Source organism: Seriola dumerili, unplaced genomic scaffold (genome assembly GCF_002260705.1).
Source record: "Seriola dumerili isolate Sdu_G_001 unplaced genomic scaffold, Sdu_1.0 BDQW01000138.1, whole genome shotgun sequence".
In the NCBI taxonomy this organism is placed as follows: domain Eukaryota; kingdom Metazoa; phylum Chordata; class Actinopteri; order Carangiformes; family Carangidae; genus Seriola; species Seriola dumerili.
In genome coordinates this window covers 7,335,404-7,354,259 of record NW_019174393.1, presented here as the reverse complement: position 1 = coordinate 7,354,259, position 18,856 = coordinate 7,335,404, and the positions used below count along the sequence as shown (strand labels likewise).

Genomic DNA, 18,856 nt, shown 5'->3' with positions numbered 1-18,856 from the left:
CCTTTGAGCATGAGGCTCAACCCCCGACTACTCCACTAGAGCTGCTCAGTGGCTAACTGATCGCACTGTGGTTATACTGAGTGTTTATTTCCCAGGTGTGAATTTATGTTACTGTGTCTAACAAAGGATGTTAGAAGGATGCACCTCCTCCAGTATCCTCCAGCTTTTAAAGCGCAGGGGCAGCTAGAACATACCTGCACACTCTGTCCTTCACTCAGGATACAAACTATGCAGTGTGGCCATGTACATGCACACTGGCAAGTTGCTCACGTGCGTGTACCTGTGTGAGCGTTTCTATGTGCACTTGTGCTGTGGGTCAGAGTCTGCTGTACCTTCGGGGTATTGCGTCAGCAGGTTGACATGACCACCTGAGTGTCCCTTAGCACTTTTCCTGTCATTTTACAGTGAAGGTCACAGCAAATAAAACACGACCCTCCCCGTTCTCCCCCCTAGACGCCCTCACAGTTTCCAATGAGATTCCTAGTGTGCTATAAATCTATTTATTACCCATCATGAGTCAAAACTGAAATAAATGAATAAACAAAATAGCATGTAACTCAGCAGCTTTCTTGCTATTACTCAGTGTCATAATGTAAAAAAAAAAATCAATCAATCTTTATTTTACCTAAGGGGGTAAATTTGGTTTGTGGTCAGATTACATCACTCAGTCACAGTAAACAGCAGTGACATCAGACACTGTAACAATGGTCAGACATGCAACACTGTACAATACACAATAAACATCAAATCACCCTAAAGTAAAAATAATTCTTCATATTTTTGTCTTTTTGTGGGGAATTGCTTTCAAATCTACTTAAATTTTCTCTCTCTAAAATAATTTTGAATAATCTTTGATTGATCTCCTGCCTGCTCTGATTCTGGTTTCAACTAGAATCTTGTCAGAATTATACTAACATACTGTTTTCCTATGGGTTTCACCGTTGATGGCTCCTACCAAAATAAAAGGGAGATTTTGAGTCTGGTGCTATACCTAAATGCATGAAACTGAATGAAGATACAGTAAAACACAGACACTCACCCCCTCCACTGTATCCTGTTAAAATGACCCTGTCTGCCTGTTAACTGCAAGATGGCTGCTATTTCCACCTTTCTGCTGCCACCTACTGTACAGAGAAACATTTTAAGCTCTTAAATCAATTTTTGTTCCTCCTTTGGGAGCGTTTGACAGGATTTAAAATGGCTCCACACCAGATAAAACCATAGAAATAAATTGTAAATAGTCATAATAGCATTTATATAGTCATCAATGGTAAAACCATTATTTAATTTTGCCTCAGTGTCCCAGGATATTGTAGAAAACTATCTGATATTTAAATCAGGCTGCTTAAGCTAGGGAACTAAGCCTATTGACGCCCATTTGCACCAAAGTGTTTACATGACAAGGGTGTGGTTTTAATGCTAATCATTGTGCATACTGATTACTCACCTACATCCCACCCCCATCATTCCCAAGTTCCAGTTGGAAATCACTTTGAAGCTCCACTCACGAGCGGAAAAACGCCAAAATATTTACCCTTCAGTTAGTCACTTCTCTCAACAAAGGATCTCCACCAGAGTTCCTTCTCATGGGAGCTGAAATTGCTGCTGCTTCCTTTGTTTTGATTCATGTGAAGAACTTTCCTAATCTGATCTCTCGGGGGTGCGTCCTGAAGTTCACACCAAAACATACATCAGCGCAGACAGATATTCATCAGCGGCTGTCAGCTTGGTATTTTTGACTTCGTGTGGGGTGAAGAGAAGGACTTGAGGATGAAGATTACCTCTTAATTCCCTCCACACATACTGCCGCCTGACATTTATCCGTGATGTGTTTTCACACTTTAAGTAGGGCTCAAACACACACACACACACACACACACACACACACACACACACCACACACACACACACACACACACACACACACACACATTCGCTCACACTCCAGATTCTTTTAACAGCTTCAATTAAAAGGCGGCTGTGTCCAAAGTCCCGTCACAGCCAAATCCCAACTCTTGGCCGGTTGCCCCGTCTCTTCATGTGAGGGCCAAGTGCCCAAATTTCCTCCCAGCAGTGAGGATCTGTGCTGAGCTGGGGACGGACGATGACTGAAAATGCCTCTTTCTGGAACGACATTAATAAAGACACATGATGATCTCTTTGGAGAAATGTCCTCTTTTCACTCATCCTCTCCACAGAGAGGTCAGAGGTCAGCTTGTTCTAGAGGTGGTAGTGATCCTGTGTCACAAGTACTCAAGTGTACTTCAGCTGGGGGATGCACTCGCGGCACTGAGCTGGAACACTTCATATGAGGGTCAAAAGGTCGGTGTACCTGGTCACCAGGGTTGGACTAGGATTTTTTGAAATACTTACGTCCTGAGTCTTCCCAACATAATCCAAGAAAACCTGTATAATGAAAATCTGTATAATCATTTAATTATCAAATTCATTGATTGCTCAGTTAAGTTTTCTGTAAATGTTATACTTGAAGATCTAAATGCTTTTCAAAGGAAAACCTTTGTATTGAAATACTAAAACACATAAAACCTATAAAATACTGAACCCATTCAAGTTTCATTTTCTCATACTTTAACCCCCCACCCCCACCCCCACCCCCACCCCACAAGTCTCTGAATCCCCTACTAATCACTACACAATGACAGCAACAAGGTACTTAACAGTTCTTCATGGCGTCACACTTTTATCATATATTCCTAGCTTTTATCAATGTTTTTTTGTTATTCTCACAATATAAGACTTGGGTATATTTTCTCGTATCGTTTTCAGTAAAAGGCAATGTGTTATTTTAGGTCCCTAATAATTTCCCTAGAAACTAGTTTGGTAGTTTGGTGATAATTACAGGAATACAGAAACAAAGTTCTGAGACAATTCTTTTAAGCTGTAGCTTAATTAGCTGTGTTGTGATTAGAAACAGTTGTTAATTTCCTGAGAATTTCCTTTAAAAATACATTTTTCTTTTTTTAAAACCCAAGAATTCATTATCAGAAACTTTGTTGTTGAAGTGTGCTTGCCTGCAGACAAATTTCAGCTGACCTGCTCTGCACTGGCTGAAAGACTCTCTGGGTTATGTGAGCAATTAAAGGGAATTAATTGGAAGTGAACCAACTGAAGACTTAGTCAGTTTCCCCTATAAATAAAACTTGGAATCATACCACGATTTTGCAGTTACATATCAGTGCCTTTCTATGAAATTTCTATGAAACTATGGGACCCCTAAAATAAAGTGTTTCCAAATAAAATAATAGACTATGCTGTGAAGGCTCATGGAGAATGAGCTATTGTTCCAAATGACCAGATAGGCACATAAGTGAGACGAGCCAACACCCAGACCTTTACACAAGACTGCACCAATCACATGTGGATCGATGCTGTGGCCGCCCACAGGAGTATCTATTAATCAGCCAACAGCAGTCCTGTCCAAGTCTCTCCAATCTCCCACCCACACCCACAGTGCACCTTCAGGTGTAATTGCTGACCATCATACTTGGCAGTTGGACCACAGGGAGAGCTTCTTTTAGATTAACAGGTACTGAACCCGGACAGGCAAACAGTGGCCCTGGGTCCTGCAGCAATAAGAGAGGGTGAAGCCAATGCGTCACTCTACAGCAACAACTGTGGTCATTTCTCAGAGCTATCTGCTTCTGAATCAGACAGGCAGAGATTGAAAGAGAATCAAGATAACTGCACTGCAGCTCTTTCCCAGCTGAGTTTTCTCCCTTAAAAAGACAGAACTATTACTGTGCTGCTTTAAGAACCCCAAAAGGAGCCGCTATAGTTTTAATATCCCATATCAGATGTAGATTAAGTTAGCGTCATAAAGTAAATCACAACTTAAACAGTGATTGTCTTTCAGGTGTGGAATGTTTTCAGTCATTCAGTTACTTTACAAAAAACATCAGTAATTCCTCCCTGCAGCCATAAGACTTCATATAGGAAAGTGCCAGTATGCCCCTGACCGAGAAATGTCAAGCGACATGATCTAAAAGTGGACCACCAATAAACACCTCTCCCTTTGGCATCGACTCAAGTGACCTGGAGGAGTTCACCCTCTCAGCACCTCACATTTGCTGGACACTACTGCCATCATGTGGTAACTTTAAATATTAGTTTTAATATGGATGAATGCCAACACCATTTTTTTCCCCTTCAAATGAGAAATCCCCAGAGTGCACTCTTATTGCAACTTACTTTAAATTGCATCAGTAATTGGCCTGTTGCAGTGCTACTGATGACACTTAAATGGTCAATTTAATCTTTTCAACAGTAGATACCCACTTATTCTGTAAACTAGGTTATTCTCAGTAATTTACATTCTTCTACATGAAATGTCCTTCAGAAGGCCCTGACAGACATCCGCTTACTCTAGTTGAACTGACCTCTATGTGCAGATCCTTAACACATGTACATTTAATGATACAACTTTAGGAGTCAAATTTATGAACGTTCTAAGGATTTGAGCCAAATGTCATGTTTACTATAAAGCCCTTTAACAACTTTGTGGGCAGAGGGAATATAATGAATCTCACTCTGAAATGTGAACACAAAATATCTTGGACTAACTTTTCAGTGTAAGATGGTATTAATCAGGAAGACGAGTTATGAGGCATTAAGAGGCTAGCATTAAAAGACAAAACTATTGCTGTATGGCTTATGATAAATTCCTTTATTGGAGGAACAGTGACAGATATTGAACTGATGAAACAGTACACTATAATTGTGGTCATACGTGCAGGTTTATGCTTACAATTCATAATTTTTTTTGAATTTACCTTGGGATTGTTACTCTTTCAATTATTGAATTTTAAACATATATATATATCTAAATATAAATGTCAACAATCTAGGCTAGCTGGGAAAAGCTAATCTGAAATAAAGCGAATCACACAAAAGTGTCAATTTTACATGTTACAATGCTCATTTACTGAACAGTCATTTAATCATCATACTCAATCACTTTGTAATCTTACAGAATAAATGCAAATTCACACACTCATTTTAACATTAAAGTGATAAACATTTCGAAACAGGATTATCACTTATTTGGACTTTGATCTTCTTGGAAACAGTCGAGATAACTATTGAATGTCACCTTATGTCAGTCACGTGATGACCGACCTCCTTGGTCTCCTGCTCCCCCACAGCCGAGCCACATGTCCTGGCAGGAGTGACCTAGAAAACGCTCAGACAACAGTGACTGTGGAAAGCACTTTCCTGTATCGCATCACAATTTACTACTATTGCCTACATTGACAATGTAGTGCAACATAATACCTGCCCGGGTTTACCTGGATTTCACAATCCGTGGCCAGGCCAGAGCTGTGATGTCTTTGGTTCGTTCCTCTGGGGGGCGCTACGCAAGGCTCAGGAGCGCTCCCTACCGGGCGGGTAGCGTCCAGTGCGCCGCTGTGAGACAAATAAAGCCCAACCATGAATCATGCGACACATAACTCACATTACATGACCTGGGCAACACAAAAGAAACATGATACCATAAGATACAAACATAGCACTCATGTCAAGTATTTACAACGTAACTCTTCACACCTTTATGTTTGTCCTTATGGGGAAAGTCAGTGCTGGAAAGGAAGCCAGACCAGTTTCACAAGGCCACGTAGACCAGTTCATCCCGGTTACCAACAGAGGCCAAACATATCCTCAAAGTCCCTCTGCTGAAAAGCAAGACAGCTTTCGTAACCAGAGTCCAAGGCAGTATACACACTACTGGGCGACAGGGATTCACCATATAGATGTGCAGATGTTTCATTTGAAACTGAAACTGGCTGGATGTCGTTTGTCTTCATATCTTCATACACATTACTCATCAGGTATTGCGTGGTGTTTTCCGGCGCCATTGCCCCTGGTGGATGACGGTTCGTGCAGGCCGCAGCCGGACTTCCCTCATACATGGACTCCCTTTTCTCTTTCTTGCCCATGTCTCCCAGGACTTTGGCGATTTTGACCAGCTGTGCCCGCTTCTGTTCACGGTGGATGTATTTTCGGATGGTCGCCCTCACAGCGGTGGCGTGGCACGGTCTGGGAGCCTCGTCCACATCCGTAGACACACGGAGAAGCCTCCACCTTAACTTAGAATCAGGTTTCCCGGTTTTACGCAGCATACAGTTGGGTTTAATGTGTTTCGAGCTGGTATCCATTGTTTCTAAACACATATCCAACCAAAAAGTAACTGTAGAGAAAAGAACCGTCGATTCCGGAAGAGTGACTTGACGGTTTTTGTTTGTTCTTTCTGTACAGCAAGTTTTCTGAATCTAAAAAAAAAATTCAAAAACTGGCAGGGATAGCCTTTTCTGACAAAATGTCTTTTTTAAAACTTCAAACGCTACAAAAAATGAGAAAATATTCGCTAGATCGTAGGAGCTCAAGCGACACGTCTCTCACGAAGTTCCTTCCAAGCAAAAGTAACTTACAACGTAAGAGTCACGTTGATTTGTATAAGAGAAAATACCCATAATCCTTTGGTTTCTGAAACTGACGATAGGGCTGCACGACGGTGCTGCCACCTACTGGTGTGGAATGAGACATACATACATATATTCTGAAATAACCCAAAAATCAAACTCAATAAAAAATAGATCTCAGCTCATTTTATTTCATTCAGTTTCATTTCAGAGATACATATTTTATTGTTCTCTTATTGATTGATTGACAGACACTGTGATGAGAAGGAGTTGTGAAAAAAAATGGACATGTTGTATCTTTTTTTATTAATTAACAACTTGACATAATAATATTCTAGCAAAGCACTCAGGAATGGCAGCCTCTAACTAGGTTCAGCAGCATCAAATTAGCTTCAGTAGCCATTTCCAATTCTTAGCCAAAAAATTGCAGAACATGATGTGCATAGAGGTGATAATTCTAGTTATTTGTTGGTTGATTGTGGACATTTTTTGCCTCATAATCCTGCAACATACAGGATTTTATTATTATTATTATTATTATTATTATTTATTTATTATACATTTCAAGAGAATTATTAATAAAAAAAAAACACCAAACAATACTAATTTCATGCTGTCATGTATGTTTTTTGGGTCAAATAATTAAAACAAAATTACAACATGAACTCATCATATAGCCCAGAAGGGAATATAACTAATTGTATTTCAGCTGTCTGTGTTATTTCAAGGCAGCATGTGTTTTTTTTATATGTCCAGATCATAAACAGTACACATTGCTCACAGTTACTCTGCACCAGTCATCCTGTGGAAATATGATACTACCATTATATTGTAAGATAATGCTATTAGGATACAATATTCAATAACAGGACTGGACAAGCTGGTCAAAAAGGCTGGGTCTGTGCTTGGCAGGAGACTGGACTCACTCAGGACTGTTGAAAGGCCATCTTAGACAACACCAACCATCCTCTCCACAAAATTCTGGCAGGACAGAGAAGCAGCTACAGCAGCAAACGTCTCATCTCACAGCGCTGCAGAACAGAGGTTTAGGAGATCCTATGATCCCACTGCTATCAGGCTATACAACACCTCAGCCAAAGGGAGTGGACTAATTAAATCATAATTGTTTATCTATTATTAACTGTTATTATTACTGTTACTGATAAATAAAGTATATATGTCTATACATCTATCTATATCTAAACAAAACAACAAATTCTCTATATCCTACAGGAATATTACAATTCAATAATTGACAGAATCTCAAGGGAAATCATTTGTCATTTGTTTATTTGCTTGTGTGCCACTGGATGGCAGACGTCAACATGATACATCTCTTGTACTCACTGAGCAGATTCTTTCATATACCACCAGAGGGCATACATAGATGACAGACTGTTCATTGTGTTGTAAGTACAGACACTTACTTGTGGACGTCTGTTTTCCTCATGGTCTCTTAAAGCCTCTGTGTGTCTTTGAACAAGTAATGTCCTCAGTCATACTGTGTGAGTGTCTCTGTGTATGGACTGTAATGGGATACATGCATTGATTTTAATGTTACTGTACCCACTTCAAACTGCGGGATTCTACGACTTTGCAAAGCTATTTGAGGAGCAGAATAAGGCAGGATACTGTCTCTAAAGTAGTTACAGATTACAGTTTACAATTGATAATTGCCACCACTCAAAATAATGAAACAATGTGTCTTGGATTTCACACAGAAGTGAACAAAAGCAGCTTCTCATTTCTAGCCAGTGAATGTGGATTTTATGAGATGAAATGACGACTTGCAAGCAGATTTTATTAGCTGTAAACTACAAGTTGTTATTTACGTTGGATAGTTGGAGTACAGCTGGCTCCTCTGAGCTTGTTTTGCAGTGGAGATGAAAGCTGTAAGGCTCCACTATAAGGTCGGGCCAAAGAACAACTAAATCTACATACAGCTGGAGAGTTGTCAATGGCTACAGTGAGTGTTTTTATTCAGGGTTAACAAGAATATCACACATTTCAATGCCATGGCTGAATTAACCTGTTACGGGGAAAAGCATAATCCAAATATATCCAAAAAGGTAGTATATAGAGTGAAGCAGATAAAATCTATTTAATTTACATCTCATACTTATGCTTTGTGTTTTCAGCTTGTGGAGAAATCCAAAGATTATGGTTGCAAGGAAATGATTGAACCATCTGCTGTTCAAGGTGAGCATTGTCCTGTAGCGGACCCTACTCTCAGTGGAGGGCAAACTGCCAAAACATGAATATCTCCTGTGGGGTTTTAAAGAGGTTCAGGGTATATTTCTCTGAGCAGCCCTCACACAACGCTAACTGCCTGCTATGTGTTCACTCCTATTTCTGGTCTGACTCTTGGCTTGAGTCACATGGTGTTGCTCAGAGCACAGCACACATCATCTATCAATCTAGACAAACTGTACAATGAATGATGCATACAAGCTTTCCCCCATAAACAGCTATGACTTCACAGAGACAAAGAAGTTGCATAGAGGTTTTAAGCAGTTCATTTCAAATAGAACAAATAAAACTCAGTGTTTTATTGTTATCACTGCCTCTCTGAGTTTGGAAATAAAGTGATTACTTCTTAGGCCACTCTACTTTAAATATTAAGTAATTCTGCATTATTAATACTATTGATGAAAGATGCACCTGCAACAAGGGTACAAATCATTTGGCCTCTTTTGAACCCTGGTTGTTCTCTTATATTCCTTTGAACTCTTGCATATCAAAGTGCATGTCGCTGGTCCCCTTTTAGCACTAATAAACGCTGCTAATTAGCATCCAGCCTAATAAGTTTTCAGCCACTGATTTACTTTTTTTTATTACTATTTTGTGCTGGATAGTTAAAGTACATCTGACTTCTCTGAGCTCATTTAAGAGTTGGGTGGGGATGAAAGCTAAAAGCTAAAAGCTACATACAGCTGGAGAGTTGGTCTTATTTGTCAGTGGCTTCATAAGTAGCCCTCTCACATTACAAGGAGTATATTGATTCAGTGTTAATATGAATAATCTTCAATGCAATGTGAGAAAATGTTATGGGGGCCCCGGGGCAGAAATTTGCTTTTGTGCCTCCACTGTACCCCTTCTACTTTGATTAAATACAACTGTAGGAATATGTATCATGTCAGCAATATATAAACTTAAAACTGCATTACAGAGAATGAGAGCTATTATACGGCCACTTGGAAACAGTGGAAACAACATAACACAGAAATATAGTTTTTTATTAGCTGCAGCTAACTAGTGTAAGCTAACGCTAATGTTCAGTTAGTTGGTTGAAAAGCTTAAAGCTATGTGCTCCAGGAAAAAGTTAGCATCCTCACCAGCTGGTGATGATACATGCAAAACAAAAAACAACTTGTATAGCAGGGTAAGGCTAGTTAACCCTAGTGTTACAGGACGGTATTATAAACAGAAAAAAAACATACTTGGACAGGCGCAGCACAGGAGAAAGCTCTACCTGACTCATTTTACAATGACAATCCTGTTGGCCACTGTGGAAAACAAGCTGTCAACACAACACAAACATATAATCCTTCTTTCTGGTTGATATAGTGAACTTGTAAGAAAACAGATGGTTGACTTACAGATGGGGTACAACATTAGCATTAATTTACATTGAGTGTCATAAGAGTCAACCAAAACAGTAAAGGTGTAGGTCATAAAACCAAAACAATGAGCTGAAAGACACTAAAGTACTCTGTGGAGCTGACAGAAACTCAGAGTTGCATGACATTTCTCACCTTTCACATTACCCATAGTCATTTCATCCATCCAGCTTTAATATAAATATCAACCAATGCTGATTTGAGAGTTGTGCCATGAAGTGTTGAGGTTGTTTTGTCTGCCAGTCAGATGATAGTTCATTAGGATTGGCTCAGCAAAATGTAGTACCCAAATTGCCTATCCAATAAGCAGAGGTAAAGCTTTTTTATTGTGTTCATTACTGGAATTGAAGCAATAGAACTCAATAGCAATAGAACTCTGGAGAAAAATAACATCATTTTTTTTATCTGTGGGGAAATAAACTAGACAGATTAGGAAATGCCACAGCTGTGTCTTAAGTATACATTAGTGGAAGGAAGCAAAAATAATCCTTTCCATTTACCAAGATTTTTTTTTTCACAGACGCACATATTAACACAAACTTTGACAGAAAGCTACAGAAATAAGCCAGAGGCATATGGGAATTTAAAAATCCTTCCAACAAGATCATGTCTGACATATTACATGTATTGCATATACTACTCCTGTTTCTTTTAAATTAGAGATATCAAAGCATCTCTAGTGTGTCAGTTTCTCTACAATTTTATACAGAAACTGAACATGATCATGGGGCTTTTTTTCTTTTTTTTGGGACATTGTTTGTGGGCTAATAAATAATACTGTCCTGTAGGTCTGAGCGTGTGTGTTTGTGTGGGTTGGTTTGTGTGTAGGGCAAGGAGAGAGTTATGTGTGAGTGATATTCACGGGAGCTGGGCACAGTTCAAGTTTCCTCCGCAGTGCAGTGGCTCTATGGAGAGAGAGAGGCAGAGACAGAGACAAACAGAGAGAGAGAGAGAGAGAGAGAGAGAGAGAGAGAGAGAGATGTTGCTGAATAGCCTGACCCCTTAAAACAAATCACTCACTGCACACACACACACACACACACACACACACACACACACACACACACACACACACACACACACACACACACACACACATACCACCAGCAGCTTTATCAAGTGTACATTTGTATGATTTGATGTGACTTTGCGTGTGTGTGCCCGTTCATTGTTGACGGCCTAAATTCAGCTGGACATTTTTCAAATTGCTTGATGTAGATGCTCTATGACCTTGAACAACCAAGTCGCAAACAATACAAATGCCACAAATAAATTTGATCTCTCACTTTCTCATTTAAAGGCAACTTCATTTTGACTCTTTTTTTTTCAGCCTGCCCGTAAGCCTCCATCATGTTCACACAAATCTCACTTTCTCCTCTGGAGGATCTATCCTCCCTCACTATTTGCAGATAGCCAACAGCCTGTTTATCTACAGATAGAGGTCAAAGTCATTTTAATATGACAATTAATAATCTATCAGATATGCTAGCCTGGAAGTCTGGACCAGCATTTGTCAGTCAGTGTGTATGTGTGTGTTTGTGCATTAGGCAGAGGAAGAATTAAAACAACCTTTATCAACATGAGACATAAACTGACAAATCAATGAGATGACTGTGATAAAAGGTCAGATGAGGGAGGGAGAAAGGGAGGAAGGGGGTGGCAACATAACACAGAGTCACCTGAAGCTGTGTAGCAATGGCTTATTCAGCATTATATGTCATTATACTCTTCAGCTTCTGCATCTTGTTTGTTTGTTTAAGCTATGGCTGTATGGATAGCAGTGTTGGTCTGATGGTTTTTGGTCCAGACTGAAATATCTCAACATCTACCTGATGGACTGGCACAAAATTTTGTACAGAAATGCACGTCTCCCTGATGACGAATCCTCCTTCCTTCAGTGATCCTTTAACTTTTCATCTAGTGCTATCATCAGGTCAAGATTGGAAGGAAGCTGTATTTTGTAGCCCCCTTTTAAAAAGAGATGCTGCCATATTGCACCTGACAAGACCTGACTCGTTGTGCTGCTTTTGCTTGTTTACACTGAACCAAACAAAGCTGGCCTCATGCTGGCCACGTGTGTGATTTCATGCCAGCGTTCTGGTATCAGAAGCATGATGTGAAACATAACAGAGTAGGCATCTATCCCGCCTAACCCTGCCAGCCCCCCCCCCCCCCTTTTCAGGATCATCTCTTCTTCACTGAGTATGAATGAAAGTATGCGCATGTTTTCATGTTTTTTTTTTACTTTCTGGAATAATTAAATAAACGATCATACATGTTTTTTCCGCATTTCTTGATGATTAGTAAAGGTATTTTTAAATTCCCCTCTCTTCTCTCAGAAACAATTAGTCAATTACAGTAATTGATTAATGAATCAATAGATGAATAACTGACAATTATTTTGATAATCTTTTAATTGTTTAATTATTTTACAAGCACTACTTCTCACTTGTGAGGATTTGCAGCTTTTTTTTGTCTTATGCACTGTTGTTTGGAAAAAACAAGCAATATGAAGACCTCATCTTAGGTTTTAGAAAATTGTAAAGGACATTTTTCAAAATTTCCTGACATTTTAAAGACAAAATGCTTGATTAAGAGAGAAAGTAATTGTCCTGTTAATCTCTTCGCTTCTGTTTTTTGAGATTTTCTTGGTACAGTTTTGATTTTTGTTTTGTTTATTGTGCCAGAAATAACACATATCCGAGGAAAAAGACCTGTTCTCCAGGGTTTGGTACTTGTTGCCATGACAACGGAATGATAAGAAACAGGAAAATATCTCCATCCTTCAGTCTTGAAGCAGAGGGGCATCATCAATGCCCTTTGTGTCATTTTCACAGAGGATTTACTCCACCACCTCTTGTGTAGGCGTGTAGGCGTGTGTATGTGTGTGTGCATGTGTGTGTGTCGCTACGCCCACTGGCCACCTGCTGCACCAAATGAATACTGGGATATATCACACAGACAGATTGAACAGATGATCAGCTCAGACAGTGCATTTATGTGTGCATCTGCTGACATGCAAAAACCGGCTTAAAATATGGTTTAGGGGGAAGCTTCTGATTCTGAGGATAGCAATTCTGGTAAGATTTCTGGTATGAGGTTGATGCTAACAGTGTCCTATTGTACATTCTGTTCCCATGCTTGCAGCGGGTACAAACTCAAATCAGGTAGTGTACTGCAGTCTTAGTGTTTTGCTAGTGTGAGACAAGTGAGTCTCTTAGTGTTCACCTCACTGTGCTGTGACCCTGGCTCTAGCGGGATGTGTCTAATGAGAGCTATAAATATCCTGAAACAGACCTGGCTGGGGCTCACAAGACCACAACCTCTGCACACACACACACACACACACACACATACACGCACAGGAGCGCATGCACTCATTCCCAGCGCTCCTCCCACAGAGGCCGACGAGAAAGAGATGGGGGGGTGGAGGGTGTGTGTGTGTGGAAGAAACAAATAAATTATGAACAAAGCTCTACAGCACAGTCAGATGCAAACCCCCTGCCTGCTCTCTCCCACCTACTCGTCTTTCCACCCACTTGCCATTATTCTCCAAACTCTTCCTACATGCCTTCCTTCTAGCACCAACATCATGAGTCACAGCAGGTTCCTGTGATTGAATTATCAACAAAAGTAATTTAACAGCTGGGAAAAAGCGGAGATGAGCAAGGAAGAAAAAATGATGGTGGTGAAGGATTAAGCAGTTAATGCAAACTGCACATAGGCTGTTCATATGGTCCCACATCTACAAACACACAGGCATACTGTGCAGAGGGTCTCTCTAATTGTAATTAAGGGTCTTTGCTCTCTGCTGGTGGTTGTTGAGCTCTGTGGTTACAAACAAGCAGCAGGATAGCCCCACACTCACAGCCTGTCGGTCTCATTGGCCTTTCCTCCCCGAGAAAACCATGCATCTCCAGATGTAGGGATTTTTGAATTTTTCAGATGAACTGAAGGAGCTGGTGCTAGCTCTTTCTCTGTTTCCAGTCCTATGCTAAACTAAGCTAACTGGCTTGTGGTTGTAGCTTCAGATTTACCACACAGACAACACAGTGGTATTGATCTTCTCATGTAGCTCTCAGCAAGAAAACAAATAAGCAGATTTCCCATCTATTCCTTAAACCGCCTGAAAGTCTTTTGTGAAATTACTGTGACCTTCGTGCACTGGAAAAGTAAAGTAAACAACACTGAAAAATAATCAAAAGTTTAAAAAAAAAGTTAAAAAAAAGTTTTAGCTTACATGTTAAGCAGATGGTGATTCTGCCATGGTGACAAATGTCAGTAAAATGTCACAACATGGAAATTTGTGTGTCAGAATGATTCAGCAAGGTCACATTTGGAATCATGACATGAGAAAAACTGCATGTTCAGCTTCTGAGTCACAAGATAGCATGTGATAGACAAAATGCAAAACTGAATTCACACCACACTCTTATTCATTGATAAGAAATGAGGACCCTACTTTGCTGACAACTTGCTGTACAATGCTGTAACTGCTGTAATGCTGTACAAGAATGTGCAAGAAGTTGAGATACTATACTGTGTGCCCGGTATTCCATCTAAAATCTAAATAAATCTTGAATTCTCATACCCACTCACCATATGACATATTTTTTTAAATCAGTGTGGCTTTAAGATTACATTCTTTAACATTTTTTTTGCATTAACTGGATAAACACAGCTGAGAGACTTTGGGGAAGAAAAGGCTGGGAGAGATGGAGGAGATTACATGTGACTGAGGTTCTAGGCCAGATTTAAACCGAGGACATTGTGGTTACATGGTACATGCCTTTTCCAGCTGAGCCATCAGGATGACCCTGTAACCCAGTTTTTACCTGTGCTTGCACTGACACAAGCATTGGGTTACTCGAATAAAGAAGTCTCTGTGCATTCATGTTATTTCAGTGAGAAAATAATGTCATATCAGATGAATTAAGTTAAATTCCATGAACAAACACATAGCAAGCATGTACCTCCACTGTAACTTAACTAATACACTTAATAATATACTTAATACTGGAGCAATTTTATGGTAATATCAAAAGCTTTCTGAGCAGTAAAGTCCTTGGTTTTTTTGTAGTGGCCAACAATGAGCAACTGTAGTGGTGTTTTTTCATACTTATTTAGTGTATCTCCATGCTTCATAGTTTCAAACTGACTTCATTATATTCCCACAACAGTTTCCCTGAAGTACATCTATTACGTAAGCCTGTCAAGATTTGGATTTCTCCACATTGTGAAACCATGGATGAATAAAGAGAGCTGGATATGGCACTACCACTCAGCCTCGCTGCCAGTATATCCCTGTGGCCACTCGCGGTTCAATGAAAAAAAATCCTCTGCGGCCCAGAAAGCATTTTCCTCATTGACCACCATTATAAAAGAGAAGTCTGTCTATGAAAGAGATGATCTGAAGCAGATTGTTATGCTTAAATCCATTGGCTTTCATTTCGCTTGCACACACAACGACAGTTATTGTATGTTGGGTTCTGAGTGCTGCCAAAATCGCTGCAAAAGCTTTACTCAACACAATGCCTGAGCACATCCTGTGTAGACACTGATGCAGGACTGAGGCTGCTATTGGGTGCTGTTAAGTTGCACCATTTGTTACCTGGGTTGTTTAGACATTGTGTAATGCACATGTGCTGTAGGTTGCACTAAGTAGAAGCAAACCATGAGAAACAGGAAGACTTTTCTGTGTTATGTGCTGGATAAGCAACCTTCATTCAAGTGAATGGGTGCCATCTTGAAGTCCGGGCTCCAGTTTTTAAAATACATTCATGGTTCAAGTGGTGAGCATGGGAATGTTATACGAATGATTGAGTTTGGAAGGTGTGTATTTCTTTTAGTCTCTCCAAAACTGAAAACACAGGCAAATGTTTGTCTGCTCAAAGGCAATCTGCTAATGTTAGCATGTCCAGATAACTAATGTACTACCGACAGTAGTAACCAGGTGATTCTTGTTTTAAAACAAACTGGAAACATTAAAAAAGACTAATACTGTTAGTTTAATTAGCAAGCTGGATACACCTCATAAAATCTGCTAGCTAGTTTTGCAGCTGTCAATGAGAAGCCTGCTTTTGTCTAGTTCTGTCCAAACCAATTGGGACATATTGCGTCAAAATTTTTTGGAGATTTTGAGTCGAATCTGCAATTGTTTCTGCAAGATCAGAAAGCTCCACCAGCATAGCACGGGGAACACGGCATTGCATATGGTCAGTTATGGTCTCAATGTAATTATGCCTTTTTACAGATGAAATCACTCTGATTGCTGGCAATTTACCTAAAACACTTTGGACAGTTTAGCTTTTAAGCTTGGCTGAAAGATAACCCGTGCTGATGAAAGATAACCTTTAGTCAGTTACTCTTGATCTCTCTTTCTCTTACTTAGAGTGCTGCACATTGATTTGCACATAAAGATCAGACAGATGGCTGGATTGGTCTATCAAAGGCTGCGTTTTGTCATCTTCCTTTCAATTACCAATGCTTTTAACCACATAGATTTTTTTCTGTTTACCCTAAAGAAGGTCAGACTGTAGCTCAATTGAACTATGGTGCACACTTAACCGATTTTAAACTTAACCGATTTTTTAAAAAAAATGCGGGAGACTGCAGACATAACAAATTTAACCTATTTTTAATATGTCAATTGTAATAATGCAGCAGACGATTCAGTCAAGATGCAGGATCACATGCTTGGCCACTTGACACTAAATAGTTTCAGAGTAGCAATTCCAGGGACTTGGGATCTCATAGAAACACACATGGAGGCCAATCGTCATTATCAGCTGGTTGAACTTGTGTGTGTTATGTTTTCCACCAAAAAATGATAAAGTACGAAGAAAAAAAAAAAACTGTGGAAGAAGTCATAGCTGAGAAAACTTAGAATCGGCTTAGCTTATGCACTTTGTAGTTTGAGCTGGAGGCGAGTTGGAAATAAAGTTTCATTGTTGGTAAGCAACATCTAATTGGTGATGCTTCCTGGTCAGCTTACTCTCATATGGGTCCCTGCTGAATATTCTATCGCTGTTCCTTCCACAAAGCAGGATTTTCCATTGCTGTTCCTTTCACATTACAGGATTTCAAATTACGTTTTGAAACTGGGGAGACTCTGATCCAGTCGGTAACATTAAAATTATGTCTGTAAATCCGTCACACAGCAGGATCATTTGGGCAGATAATTGATTCAGACCAGCCTCAAATCAGGAACGCCCCTGGCTGCAATTGTCAGCAGGGGCGAATCGGGCCCAAAATCTGCCCAATTATCCTCTAGTGTAGAGCAGCATTAGCAATTCCTATCCCCTGTGCCTAGGTCCTGGCCAAACCTGGCACAAAGCCAGGGAGTTTATTCAGATGCAGTAGGTTGTGGCTCAGAGTGGTGGGAATGTCATTGGTCCAGAAAGAGCAGGACAATATGATTGGTCCAGGGGCAATGCCACTTTCTGTCCTCCAACTCCTAACCCTGCTTATCTTTCTGTTTGACTCATGCCTGTCTTGTGCCTGCTGACTTTTACTTGCTGAGGCAGTGATAAAAGCACAAAAAGTGCTGACATTTTGACCTCAAGAGTTACACTAGATGAACATCAGACTTCCTCCTACTGAACCCAACAGAGTCAAACAGGAACAGAAAGAAGAAAAATCGAAAGTTTTGAGTTGACTTTCAGCTAAATGTTGGCTTACTGGAACAATTATTTGTGGCACTTAGTACTAAGCTATTTTCATTGTCCCTAATGAACACATTAAAAAAACTGTGAAGTGCTTTGACGTCTGTGCACTTTAGATGTGATGATAAGATCATATAAATACATTACGCATGGATTTCACAATGGCAAACAGCTTTCAAATGAAAGTGCTTAAGTAAATGGCTAAGCTTAAACATTAATGCATGAACTGAGTTCAGTATGAATTTGATTTGCAGTGAAGGGGTGTTTTTACAGTGTTTCAACTTAAACCTGCATTCATGGCAGAGTAAACAAGCTGTAAACACAACAATGACATTATCACTGTTAACATGGATATGACAAACGTAGTAGTTAGCAGCTAGATTACAGATCAGCTCATTTCCAAAGTGGTTAAAGTTGCACTGCAGCCCTTAAATCTTGTTTTCTTCCAGTCCATTTCAATGGACTGCATGGGTTCTTTGGAAGACATCCCAGAGGCCTTCTGCTTTCACCCCCTGTTGGCTATGTGATACATTATGGATTGGATGGAGGGAAAAATGGCACACCACCAGAGCGAAAGCTAGAGAGCGACAGATGATAGCTCTTTTCCTTCTATCTAATAATTTTATTTTTGCTTTTTTGAGCAGAAACAGCTTTTACATATTTCACAGAAAAAACCCTCAGTTTGTTATGTGGAGACCCAACAATGATTATACAGTAGAAAAAGACAAGGATGTTGAAATAAGTCTCTCATCCAACCTAAACAACCATACAAGTTATTTATCCCTATTTTCTTACATGACCCACATGAGCATTTGCCACCTAATAAAACGCAATATGGTGTCATAATAAACTGCTTACACCAACAACCTATGGGGCAGTTTTTATGCGAAGCAAGTCTGCAATTATGTGATCCAAGCATGAATGATAATATTTATACAAGACGTACTCAAATTATTATTCTTACCCACTTACAGACTCTCTTCAAAAGATTTGGATAAGAAACAGAAAACTCTATGAAAGGCATACCATACTCTCACTCTCCCTCGCTTGGATTTCTCTAACCCTCCTCGACTGCTCCTCCCTCCCAGCCCACTTCATGCCTGCATTATCTGCAGGAAAGTAAAAAAAATCAAAT

At 39.8% G+C, this 18,856-nt stretch overlaps 1 long non-coding RNA gene across 1 annotated transcript; it reads right to left on the bottom strand.

Moving 5' to 3' along the window:
* Positions 1-4,661: 4,661 nt before the first annotated feature.
* On the bottom strand, positions 4,662-6,422 carry LOC111224862. Its single transcript, XR_002665245.1, has 2 exons — positions 5,566-6,422; positions 4,662-5,424 (listed from the first exon to the last, which is right to left on the bottom strand). It is a non-coding gene; the product is annotated as an uncharacterized LOC111224862 (long non-coding RNA).
* Positions 6,423-18,856: the final 12,434 nt, after the last annotated feature.